Raw genomic sequence first — 14,593 nt, 5'->3', positions numbered from 1 at the left:
ATAGTGTATTCGATGCATCCCTATACATAATAAAGATTAAAATCGAATTTCTGCAGAACAAACCTTCTCCAGCTGCTCACAATTCATCTCTATGTTGGGTCCAACATTTATTCAGTGACTGTCTGTTAAAACGAATATATGTCACACAGAATTGTTGGGGCTGAACTGATTTCTGGTGATAGATAAATCCAGCAATTATACATTAAATGACCCTACATTTAATAGTGTGGGGTCAGTAATTTGGGGTAAGGCCGTGACAACTTGAGGTGCAAGAGGAGGGCAAACATTAGGCATGGCAGAAACATTATCTAGATGTTCCTTATTCTTTCTGTAGATTCTTTACATTTGCCTTGTTTGATATTTCTTGAAAAGCTAGCAGTAGAACTATGGAACTAGAACTAAAGCAAATGGACATGTTAATGGTGGCTATACGTTTCTGCAGAACCATACATGCTTTCTATATGTCTAAATGTCTGCTTCTGTGCTTCTCTTCATAGCTCCAGTGGTTATTATAAGAGACAGGTTGATCTCAGATTACACAGAAATGATGCTAAATATAATCTTGGACAGGATCACACAAAAGAGACTGGCAGCATCTTATTCCAAGCCTCTTTTTATTTAACCCTCTGTTTACTGGGATCCATGGGCTTCAGCAGAATATTTTAGGGGGTAGGGGAACGAGGAGGGGAAGGAATTGCACAAATACTTGTATCACTATTTAAATTCAGAATTTACAAAATGTTTCTATAATATATAAAGCAGTAAAAAATTACATACATATAGCATTTTCATTCTGTTAATGACACTTTAGCATCAATTGTATCATTGCAGTTTGGCCCAGCATGTGGGTGGCCTAATCAAGTTTAGATATGATCATTTAGTGACCTCTCCAAACGAGTGTAGTGTATGCCCAGCTTTACTGCATTCAGTTGTGCTTTTCCATAGGAGACTAAAGGACACACTGTTTACAAAGTTATTTTGAATTTTGTCATAACTGTCTATAATTTAGAGTATTTCCTTTTTTTTTTTAAACCCCCAAGGTGTCTGCTCTCTGAATTTACATTTTGATTTATTGCTATTTCACAAAGCTGGCCAGCATTGTACTAACACACACATTATTCTGTGCTAATGCAGCAGTCTTTATTAGTCAAATCAGTGCCTTGGGCATGTAAATTTAGCAAGGAGAGCCAGTAGGGTTGCCCCCTTTGACTTTCACAAAAACCAAACTACGTGATGGGGCAATGGTATTGAGGATGGGGCAGTGACATTACAAGGGTGGGGTTATAATATTAGGGGTCTGTTTTGGTGCTTTGTGGGCAGGGTTCTGACATCAGAGGTGGTTATTGGCCAAAACCCAAACAGGCAGTTGTAACCCGAACCCAAGAAAAACCTAATTGTTTGGGTCAAAACCAACTAGGTGGCAACCCTAGAGCCAGTCCATCAAATAAAATGGTCAGCTTCCTAGTGTGTGCCTAACCAAAGCAGTGCCTTGAATTCAAGAGAAATAACAATTCTCATGTGGACTGAGAGTGGACAGGCTGATAATTCATAAACTTTTTTAAGTAACAACAGCAGGAAGATGGTGTGTACAACAACTGTCCTTCTCTTTGGCTGGTAACAACCAGGATTGGACTGGGCCGGCAGATCAACGGGAAAAAACTCAGTGGGCCCTGGCTCTTTTGGGCCAAGCTGGCCCAGACCCAATCCCTGCACTGGCGCATACCTCCCTCCCTGATCCCGGTCACAATGCACAGGAAATGGTACATGCACATGTGGGGGGGGGTTGGTCCTGGGGGATGGTGTGGGGGGCCCCTGAGACTACAGGCCAGGTGGGCCCTGTATAGTAGTTGGCAAAGGGTTCACATAATGCCAAGAGTGTAGAATTTATGTTTAAGCATTCTGCATTATTCCCACAGTGGCATGCTGGTTTAGAAGGTATGATTCTACAGTACTTAAATTGTGGGGAGGAATAGGCAAAGGGGAGCTAAAAGCAGAACAAAGAAGTAGAAGAAGGACAAAAGCAGGTGAGGGGGCTGATGTTCAAATATATAGATAGAGTAGTTACAAACAACTGGACTAGCTTGGATAGGCATAATTAATGTCACTGAAATTATGATATTGCTGGAAAATTAATGCAGGTTCAAACACAACACTGAAGCAGCATGTGTTTGATGATGCTCCCGAACTTGGTCACTGAAATGACACAAAATTAGGGGGCATGATGGGAGATGTTTATGTGCCTATTCTAGCCCACCCCTTATGAATACATTGCTGCCAAATGTACACAGTGTAGCATTCACTGAGCACAAGGACCTGCACCTATTGGTGCAGGTACAAAACATCTGTTTTTTCCACTTTGCACCTTGTCCTGTGAAGTCTAGTCTGGATACATTATTTGTAGACCAAACTTTCCTAAACATTTTGCCCTGGGAGGCATGAATTTAATTGCAAAATCAGCTTTGGCACCCTACAGTACTATGTTATGTTCTTAAAGGCATTTCAAATTATTTATGGAGACCCACCAACAGGGACACATATATGGATCCTGGACCATAGGTCTAGAATCCCTGTTGTAAGCAGCTGTAAGCTTCCCAGAAACATTCTGAATCCCATTTTATATAAATAGAAAGGAACAAAAGAACCTTGACATTTTTATAATATACATTGCATGTTTGAAGCAGACGAGACTGCAGGTGGCAGAGGTGCAGTTATTATTAGACGAGAGTAGAACAATACTGAGGCGCACAGCTGTGGAGGTTTTTATAAAAGCCGTTTAATAAAGCCAACAAATGAGTGTAGAGTTTAATAACACTAACATTTAGAACAAATTAGAGAAGGAAGAATTGTAGGTGAATGGCAGTTAAGAGGTGGCTGTCTATAGTTAAATAAAAGATGCTTCCAGGCCAATAATACACATTGTATTGAGAAATTTAAAATGCTAATAAAAATATTTATACAAAAAGCTAAAAAATGCAAAAAATACGTCAGGTGCCAAGAACATGTAACCTATGCAATGTATGTATCCAGAAACCTTTTATCCAGATACAAGATGGCTGTCTCCCATAGACTCCAATCGAATAGTCGAATAGTCAAACGATTTTTACTTTGAAGTCAAATGGTCGAATATAGCCTATTCGATGGTCAACGTACCCAAAAATTTACTTCGAAATTCAAACTTTTTGACATTCGAACCATTCACTCAAGCTAAGTAAATCTGCCCCTTAAGGTATGAAGAACCAAATTGCAGAAAGATCCATTATCCGGAAAAACCCAGGTCCCGAGCATTCTGGATAATGGGTCTCATATCTGTACATATAATAATATTTTATACAGTAATATAATGTATCCCCAATAGTAAATTATTAAGGTATGGGATAATACTAAGGAATTACCCAGAATGCTTGGAACCTGGAGTTTTCCATAAGGGATCTTTCCGTAATTCTGGACTTTATACAATAAGTCTAGTTGAAATTAATTAAAACATTTAATAAACCCGATAGGATTGTTTTACGTCTAATAAGGATTAATTAAATCAAAGTTTGGATCAAGTTTTTTTTATTACACAGAAAAAGGAAATCAATTTTAAAAATCTGAATTATTTGATCAAAATGAACTATATGGGAGATGGCTTCCAGTAATCCTGAGTTTCCCAGTTATCTTATTTTGGGATAACGGATCCCATACCTGTACTAGCATATGTAGAAGCATTTTGTAAGCGTCTTCATACTGGTCATGGAATTCCAAGATGATTTCTGATATGTTCATATTTTGTTGTTGGAAGAAACATTATTCCTTTTCTAGATTGAGAACAGATGAACATGGGCAATGCGTGCCCTGACTGATGATTGAGCAGCTTTATAACAGGTAAGATGACTCTTGGTCAATGACAGTCAGGTGGCAAAAGAGACCCCTGCCTCAACGGATATACAGTATGAACAGGGTTCTCACATCAGTTGGTAAGGCTGCTAAATCCCATTGTTGAAGGACTATAGTGGGATATGGACATCATACAATGGCATCCCCAATGTGGCCAATGTTATCCCTTCATTTGGGCGGCCAAATCAGGCAGAGATATGCTTGTGTGTTGATCTTTCTGAAGAGAAGACACTAAGGAATCACTATTATCCTTAAAGAGACATAACATAAATATCAAAACAGCAAATGCATTACCCTGTATTAGACACAATAAAGCATATCATTAAGTTATTAGATTACATCTTAAATGTGCAACATAAACTTTGAAAACAATAAATCATTTAAACCTGAACACTTTTCCTTTAGCAATAGCCTTGACATCATGCGCAGAATAAAGACTGCCCCCCTAGCCCTTTGGTCATGCTCAGTAACAAGCATAGTCAGATATACATATTTTATATATTCATTTTATTTTGAAAATATTTTATTTGATTTCCATATTAAACAAATAAAATCAGTATGACCGCAAATGTTATGCAGACAAAGAGAATATATTATATTAGATACAATGGCAAAAAACGAAATACCTTTAAAGAAGACTAACAAGAACTAACTAAACTAAGCCAGTGGAAGTACATATAATAACAGAAATAAAGAAATATATTATATATTCAGAACCAAGTTAAAGACAAGTGCATCGATAAGTATTTTGCCACCAAGCCACCAAAATACACCACTATTCTTTTTTCCATAGAAATATCTGATGAAAAATCATGGAAAGTTGAATAAAATAATTAGCATGTGAATATATTTTAATACTTTTTGTGCTCTCTGATCTATAAGATTTTGTCCCGTTTGCTGATATTCAGATTTTATTTCAGGTCCAGAAAAAAAATTCAACTCATTATTTTAATCCTTCTAATTTAGGCAGACACAGGATTACTGCAGCAGTTAAAAAATAAATCCATGTCCATGCTCTCAGCCTTTGCTATGTCAACTAAATGATGTTCTCTTCTTTATCATTCCTGTTGAGTGCACGGCATACATTATTCATAATCCTAATGCTCCGGTTAGGCCTCTCGCTTGGCTCCTTTCAAGTGATTGTCATCTATGCCTCTTTATTCAATGTGGCTTATCACACCTCAATCACCTAAAGCAGCAGGAATGATCCAGAAGAGTTAAAGTGCGGCACATCATTTTGTGTTAATGCCACTTTACTAACGAGTTATCGTTTATGCAGTAACGACTTCAAGATAGCAATAACTGGAGAGAAAACCATTAAATAGGTTCATCCCTGAACAGCTTAAACAAAGCTGCAGCCTGCCATAACTGTCTGTTTTAAAGGACCTGGAGATCACTTGAGGTGAAAGTGTATTTGACACAAGCTCTGTGGATTCTGAACTTACAAAGAAACCCGAACAAAAGAATCACAGAGTTCCTATAGACTTGTAAAAAGAGAGTTACCAGAGGGAAAGCATTGAGAAATTGTTCCACAGCACAGAAAAACAAAAGAACTGCTCTTACAGTCAAGCAGGTGGTAAAGTCCTGCGTGGAACCAATTTTTGAAACCCGAAACCGACCCAAGACTCGCAACCCGCACTCGAACCTGCATCCCGCATTCTCACCCACTTGGACCCGCTACCTGACCTGCAAGTGCCTTATCCGCGACCAGCTGATCATCAAGAAACAGGAAGTGCTGTCATTGGAAACAGGAAGTGACATCATTAGAAGTAGCCGTGATCAGGAAAAAAGTTTTAAAAACATACATACAGATGAAGCCACTTGGATTTGTGAGTTAAATGCATTGGGATTAATTGAAGAAACTGTGTTATCTAAAGTCATCTTAACTCATTTAATGCATTTAACCTTTTCAAAGCACCATTGTTCACAATGGGGAATGCTTTAATTAAATAGGATGCTGTGACTCAATTTTCTGTGTTAAATGGGATAAGTGGGATATCTGGGTTTAGTTATTCTGTGTCAAACACACAAATCAAATTGAGAAGTCCCACCATCAGAATCACTGACCTGCGTCTATAGCCACACCCGAAAATTCTACTCACAACGCAGGTTACCTGCTTTTTTGCGGGTAACCCGCGGGTACCCGACCTGCTGCAGGACTCTAGCAGGTGGCTCTGCCCTCAAGGCCAGGGTACTAGTGGCCAAGGCTTGAGAATATAATCCATCCAAATCAGGGGAGCTCACATGGGAATCTGAATACAAAGAATTTTATTCTCTTTCATAACAATCATTGGTGTTACGGTAAACATTATTGCAATGGTTTGAAAACATTTTCGTCTTGGTATCACATATTTCAGTTCCAACAATAAAACATATGGTATGACTACAAGAAAAATAAAATAAAAATAAAACAGAAAGTCAGATAAACAGCATTAAACTGACTAATTATAAACAATACATTCAAATTAAGGAAATTCAATTCCACCTTTCATACCTATTTTATACACTAAATTCAAGATACCAAACGATATATTTTTTGGATGTGTATTATAAATACAGTGCTTCTTCAATATTTATCTGCATTAAATGTGGGTCAAATCTGGAAGTATTATAAACAGAGTGACATATAAATGAAGTGAGCAGGCAAAGGAAGAAGTATTAAGTATTATTTTGACTTTATATTTTACCAGACATCATTTTGCACCCATAGGATCTACAGAAGCCTTAAAGCAACTCTGTTAGAGAGAGACATTCTGGAGAAAATCATTTAACCTACTTAAGTAAATTGCCCCTCAGCGTGGCACAAACACTCAAAGAAATATTTGAAATAGACTGCGAGTGGATGGAGGAGTTACACAGGCTATTAATTCTTATACCCTGTGGCATAGTCTGTTCAACTAGGTTGTGCTTGGTACTGGCACATCCTAAAGCATTATGATACCGTTACCCAGTGTGGGGAATAGCTCAAAGCAGCGGGTAGGGCTCAGGTAAAACAGTTCTTACAGAGGAGACAGGAGGCTTAGGTTTGCAACAAAATGACACAGGCTCCTGCCTGGAGTTTATTGTTCCAACCGGACAACTTAAACAGGCACAAGTTCCGTGCTATAACAGTCAAATAATAAGGAAAACATCACCAGTTTGCAGTGTTACAGTCCATAGGAAAGTTTCTTTGGTAACAAACAGTTGCTCTTTTGAGTTGCAGTCAAATACACAGTTTGTTCACAAACACTTCACAGGGTGTGTTCAGAGGTTCTCTCTCTGACTCTCTCAATTATCAGCAGACCAGCACTCCCTTTAAAATTGTAATAATTTTATTGTCGTAGTATCAAATGCGCAACGTTTCGGTCCACATTTGGAAGGGTCATTTCCAACTGCAAATGCAGTTGTGTTTACGCTATATTGCCTGCAGCCATTGCACAAAAAAATACCATTCATTAAATGTAATTATGTCCAAATGTGCTGCTGTGATCTGTGGACCCTATATATCTACCCTTACCTCCTGACCAGGTGTTAGCTGCATGGTTAGCACCAGATTAGTTACCTGGGAGCACTCCGATCCACTCCATACTCCGTGTGCCACACATAAAAAGCTACCCCAGTACAGTTCAATAGTCCAGAACCTCTAAAAGTGAATATGGTGCACCATGGAGGGAGATAAAAAAACTCACATGTGAAGGAACCATAGCTTAACACGTTTTGTGGCTATCCAGCCACTTTCTCAAAAGCAGCTTTTGAGAAAGTGGCTGGATAGCCACAAAACGCGTGACGCTATGGTTCCTTCACATATGAGTTTTTGTCCTTTTAAATGGAATAATAATGGAACAATAAAATATGGATTTTTAAAGCGACTATCAAGTCTATTTATCTCCCTCCATGGTGCACCATATTCACTTTTAGAGGTTAGCTGCATGGTTCCCTAAAATGCCTTCCATCAATCGCCGTAGTGCAGTTGCGCCTAAAGAATTGCGCACAGATATCACTTATATGCCAAATAATGGAAATGATTCCAGGCAGATTTCTAAAATATTCAGCACTTCTGCACCTAATGAATAAGGAAGCGCACATGCAGTTGCCTCTTTTTTGATAAGTCAGATGAGTCTGGTTGCACGTGCAATGACAAATGAATTCTGGGGAAAACCGGCGCATTGTTGGGAAAAAAAAACATGGTGACTGCTGCCGCAGTTGGGTAAATGAATGCTCTCTATAGACTCTATAGAAATCTGTAACATGAAAAATACACATAAAAGCCCCAATACAGAGGAGAATGGGGTTCCCTGTAAGTCCCATGAGCTGACCAAACATAACTATTGACTGTCAGATAGATTAAATACAGCTGTTAATGTTCCATGAATGATTAATTAGTGAGAAAGTGGTTTTAAAGTTGATTATTAATCTTTCATATGGGCAGGAGATAGAGCAGGCGTGCTGGGATATAAATTGCGGGTAGCAGATTTTACAAAGAAAAGCATTGTGCTATCATTTTAGGTAAGTTCTTCCTTAATTCTGTATATGTCAAAACCTTATTTCATGGTGAACTAAAAAGAGAGAAAGATGATCCCATTAAAAGCTAAATATCCTTGGTAAAAGAACAACTGATTTTTTCTCAAGTTTTGCCATGATTGTGGTGTTCATTATCCATGATAATGCCGTACTGTATAATTGATTTATGGTGTATTATAGATATTATTTGGACTTTCTGACTTTATTCTCTCTGGAAAAAACCCTGCTTCCTTGTCTTGGGTACTTTTATGTGATGGTTATATATTCATTTTGTTATAACATATTTTGTGTTTAATTGTTAGAACCTTTCAGCCTACAGTTTTGACATCTTTATTTGTTTATCTTTGTGGGAAAAGATTGTATCTTTGTGAGGCAAGTCAATACCTGTAACAAAGCACAGCGCTAAAATCTTCAGTAAGAAGACTGGCTGCATGGCAACATCTCAATTTTGTCTTTTGTATTTAATGGTTATGGAGAGGCACATTCAATGGCTGTCAAATATCCTGTACTTCTAAGCCTTAATGCTTAATCCTGTATATAAGTGTTAAGAGCCTCTTACAATGCCCTAGGGAATATTTCAGAAAAGTCTCCAGCATGAAATCACGTGAATACATCGTGTGCATTATCATTAATGATCTATATGTTAGTAGTCATTACACTGAGCTGTCTATTCCCACATTCACAATGTAATTATTGAGACTATAAAAGCAAATTCCAGCATTCTTTAGAATTTCATCCTATGTTCCATTCAACTTGTATAGAATAATCCAAAATCCTGGAGGAGATCAGAGGCATAGTGATTGGCTGATCCCAATAATATACTATAACATGTAGTATTCATACACTACTCTATATATTTTGCTGATTGTGGTACTTTGTGAAAGAGGATATCTATGGCTGAGCATTACTAAATATTAGGGATGCACCGAATCCAGGATTTCGGTTCGAGATTCGGCCAGGATTCGGCCTTTTTCAGCAGGATTCAGATTTGGCCGAATCCTTGTGCCTGGCAGAACCGAATCCTAATTTGCATATGTAAATTAGGGGCCGGTAGGGAAATCAGACAACTTTTCTTGACAAAAGAAGAATTTTTTCAACTTTTTCATTTACATATGCAAATTAGGATTCCGTTCGTTATTCAGCCAAATCTTTCATCAAGGATTATGGGATTCGGCCGAATCCCAAATAGTGGATTTGGTGCATCCCTACTAAATATACTATACTATATACTAAAGGGCACTTCTGCAATGGATACAGTGTACTAGGTTGTGAGCATAGTCCACTGAGCTTACTAGCACCTTTGACAAATAATATTGCAATATATTAGTTACATGACAGATTACATTATATCATGGATCAATTTCCTTCCATAGTGTTGTTCCCTGCAAAACATTTATGGAGGCAATGCAATACCAGCAATATTCTTGGGTTTGGAATGTCCTGTACTTGTGTTTCAGATCAAGTGCATTATTACCAAGAAATATGTACTGGACTTGACCATTACATAAAGGGCACAATACTTATGAGGCTTGGCTTGCAGAAATAGTAACCTACACCCTTTGGAACTGCTAAATGTGGTGTAATTGTGCGAGTGCTGTGAAGAGCACTGGGGAAAGGTGGTACAGCATAGATAGGGGTGAGGTAAAAAAGTGCTACTGGTCTAATAACCTATAATGAGCCAAAGAATAAAACAATCAAAAATAAAAGGGTTTTAAAGGAGAATTCAACCCTAAAGTTAAAAAACCCTACCCACCTACCCTCCTGCCCCCAGCCTAGCTGCTACCCTGGGCAAATGCCCCTAAGTCTTTACTCACCCCTCTGTGCAGATTCTGTCCAGCAGAGTTCATGGCAGCCATCTTCCTGCTCTTCGGTAATCTTCGGAAGGCATGAGCATATCTGTCCTATACTGAAGAGCTTTCAGTCTAATTAAGACCATAAATCAGTAGGTGTCAATTCAAGCGTCATTATTATCAGGGATATGATAGCAGGGATATATAAGGTTTGATTAATACAGTCGGGAGCAAAACCATTAGACTCTGAATGTTAAACAAATAATTAGATATTAAACGTGGAGTTTAGCAGCATGTTTCCAAATGATTTATGTTTCTAAACAGGTTAGTAGGAGCCTATTCACACTAGTAAATTCATAATCCCATCTCCTCCGAGACACCAGAAAGCTAAATCAGATCTCACACTCCCCTATCTGTGTGTATATTAGCATTACCCTGACTGAGCACAGATGTTCACATCACTCATGCACTTGTGGGAAGGAGAAATCAATTGTGCTCAGACTAGAAGCAATATATATTATTGTCATAACCTTGCCCCCCACTTTATAGGGGTTCCCCATCATTTTGAGTGACATGTCTGTTTTTATCCATGCAATTGTGATGATGTATCCAGATTCATATAGATATATGGGTTTATTTGCAGGAACCACTCACTCTGGACTTATGCAAAAACATAAAAGTTTATGGTAGTCAGCTGAATCCCCAGCCTTTCTCAGTTCAGCTCACTTTCATAGAACACAACACACTGCGACAACAAACTTGACAGAGGGGCAACAGAACTGCCTTTTTAAGGTCATGCCACAACATCTCAATAGGATTCAGGTCAGGACTTTGACTAGGCCACTCCAAAGTCTTCATTTTGTTTTTCTTCAGCCATTCAGAGGTGGATTTGCTGGTGTGTTTTGGGTCATTGTCCTGCTGCAGCACCCAAGATCGCTTCAGCTTGAGTTGACGAACAGATGGCCGGACATTCTCCTTCAGGATTTTTTGGTAGACAGTAGAATTCATGGTTCCATCTATCACAGCAAGTCTTCCAGGTCCTGAAGCAGCAAAAAACCCCAGACCATCACACTACCACCACCATATTTTACTGTTGGTATGATGTTCTTTTTCTGAAATGCTGTGTTACTTTTACGCCAGATGTAACGGGACGCGCACCTACCAAAAAGTTCAACTTTTGTCTCATCGGTCCACAAGGTATTTTCCCAAAAGTCTTGGCAATCATTGAGATGTTTTTTAGCAAAATTGAGACGAGCCTTAATGTTCTTTTTGCTTAAAAGTGGTTTGCGCCTTGGAAATCTGCCATGCAGGCCGTTTTTGCCCAGTCTCTTTCTTATGGTGGAGTCGTGAACACTGACCCTAATTGAGGCAAGTGAGGCCTGCAGTTCTTTAGATGTTGTCCTGGGGTCTTTTGTGGCCTCTCGGATGAGTTGTCTCTGCGCTCTTGGGGTAATTTTGGTCGGCCGGCCACTCCTGGGAAGGTTCACCACTGTTCCATGTTTTTGCCATTTGTGGATAATGGCTCTCACTGTGGTTCGCTGGAGTCCCAAAGCTTTAGAAATGGCTTTATAACCTTTGAAATTGAACTCAGGTGTGATAAACCACAGTTAAGTTATTTTTTAACAAGGGGGGCAATCACTTTTTCACACAGGCCCATGTAGATTTGGAGTTTTTTTTCTCCCTTAATAACGTAAACCTTCATTTAAAAACTGCATTTTGTGTTCAATTATGTTATCTTTGACTAATAGTTAACGGTTTTTGATGAGCAGAAACATTTAAGTGTGACAAACATGCAAAAGAATAAGAAATCAGGAAGGGGGCAAATAGTTTTTCACACCACTGTAAATGCATTTACAACAATATAAACCCTGCATTGGGGAACCCATGTGGTTTCAAGTACCACAGGCCCACACTCAACTTCAGATGGACAAATGCAATTGCTCAGTTTAGTCCCTGGTAACGTGTCCCTTCCTCAAAAGCTCTTATACCCCAAATAGCGCTACCTGCCCCAAAGGCAGTTGGTCCGACGTAGCAGGTTTGCAATAAAAACCTGTCTTCACACAGGGGACCATACGCGGAATATGTTCCATACCTTCCTCTCAGGTGAATCATGCACTGGGGCATCCACAGGTAGATGAGCGGGAAGCAGAACCAGGGTTGGATTGGTGCATTGGGGGCCCACCAGGTTCCAAACATCGATAAAAGATGGAAAGCAAGTGCAAAAACTATTTGTTTATGGTGAACAATCTGAAAAGAACTGAATTGAAAAAAGTTTTTGGAAGGTGAACAACTCCCTTAATACATATTGTATTTGTATGTGTAGCTGTATCCTACAATGAGATGCCTAAGAGCCAGGGCTTTTGATGGGACCGGTATTGACTACTTATTTTGTATAATTGGCAATAGCGAATAAATGTTTGCAGATGTTTATAGTCATTGCTGGGTAGATGTCGCATTGTAACATAAATAATGTAACAATTTTCAGCTCCTCGAGACTGCATGTATTGCCAGATCTATTATTTTTCAGCTGTGTGAGCTAATTGTCTCTCTAGACGACTTTCACATGCAATTACATCTCATTTGTGCAGTTCCAACTAAACACTATGCGCTGTGTTATAAAGCATTTCAGTATTAATTTGTTGAAACACAAAATATTGGAGCAAGGCACTCTGATAGGTCACACATAGATCAGCCTATGACACGAAACGCATTAGTATGAGATGTTTACATAAAACTTTCATACTTTTATCTACTATTAGTCTGATCTATGCGTGACCTATGAGAGTGCCGTGCTCCAACATTTTGTGTTTCTACATACGGATTGTCCGCTCCCTTGGGCTGAGGGGCTGAGGCAGGAGCACCTGGTCAACCTGTTCAACTTGGTGAGTTATTTGACTGGTGAAGTTTTTTATGCTTAAAGAGCATGTAAAGGCAAAAAAATAAAATCCCATTTTTACTTTCTTTAATGAAAAAGAAACCTATCTCCAATATACTTTAATTAAAAAATGTGTACCATTTTTATAAGAAACCTGACTGTCTGCAGTGAAATTCTCCCTTCATTTACTGCTGTGGATAGGAATTGTCAGATGGTCCCTAACTGCTGAGCAGGGAAACAATCATACTCATGAACAGCAGGGGGAGCCCCCGCCTTACTTCCCAGCCATGCAGAACTCAAGCAGCTTTGTTTATGACGACCCCTAAGCAGCCCAGACCACACTGAGCATGTGCACAGTCTTAGTCTTGCAAAGATGTTTAACAAAGTTACAAGATGGTGACCCCCTGCAGCCAACTTTGAAAGCATAAATTCTTTGTTTTATTGGGCTTGTGGTGCAGTAAGTCCATGTATATATTTAGTATACAAAATACAGCATTTCTAGCCTTATTCTATTTATACTTTACATGCCCTTTAAGTACATTTGGTTTGCAATATTAATTTGTTGACAGAGTTAATTTAACTCAATGAAGCCAAGAAGTGTCTGCTGGTTTAAAGGGGTTGTTCACAGTTAAATTAACTTTTAGTATGATGTAGAGTGTGATATTCTTAGAAAAATTGCAATTGGTCTTCATTTTTTTATTAAATGTGGTCTTTCAATTGTTTAGCAATAGAATTTTAACAGCTATCTGGTCCAAATTACCCTAGCAACCAAGCAGTGATTTGTTTTGGGGTTCTGTACCAGCCCAAGGCAACCACAGTCCTAGCTTTGTGGCTCCAAAGATGTGTCAGTAGCTCCCCATGTTCTTTTCTGCTGATTTACTGCACATGGTCTGTGTTGTTGTCACTTACTGAACTTAGGGACCTACTCAAAACTATAATTAAAATTATAATAAAAAAATTACTACATGGCAGCACAGAAACCAGTGCAACTAGCATCATAATTTAATAATCAACCCTGTAGCACCAGCTTATATTACAGACCAACATCATTTTCTTCTTGATAATTAGTGACGACCCCTAAGCTTAGCTTCTCAACAGCTGCTCAGAGCCCACTGAGCATGTGAGTGTCACAGACACTTTCCAAGATGGTGACCCCCTGTCACAAGTTTGAAATCCTGGATCATTGCTGCTATTGAGAAGCTGAAACTTTAGGTTGGTGCAATAAATTCAGTGTATAAAACATGGCATTTTTAGTCACATTCATTTTTAGAGTTTAGTTCTCCTTTAAAGTGAATCAGTGGAAAATTGTTTCCCCCACTAGAGGTGCGGGTTAATATAGTCTACACTCCAGGACAGACAAAATATTATTTTAGACCATAAAAAAACCTGCTAATAAAAATGTATTTTGTATCAACAGTCCCCTTGTAATGCAGGGTGTCCCAAACTCAGAATTAACTCCAAGGTCCTGAAAGTTAACCAATAAAGGTTTTACCTTAATATAACATTTTAGATAATTGAAAAGGAACACCGCCACCTGCTGGTGATTGTGAAA

The sequence above is a fragment of the Xenopus laevis genome, chromosome 1S (assembly GCF_017654675.1).
Source record: "Xenopus laevis strain J_2021 chromosome 1S, Xenopus_laevis_v10.1, whole genome shotgun sequence".
NCBI lineage: Eukaryota > Metazoa > Chordata > Amphibia > Anura > Pipidae > Xenopus > Xenopus laevis.
Note: the sequence above shows the minus strand (reverse complement) of the source record.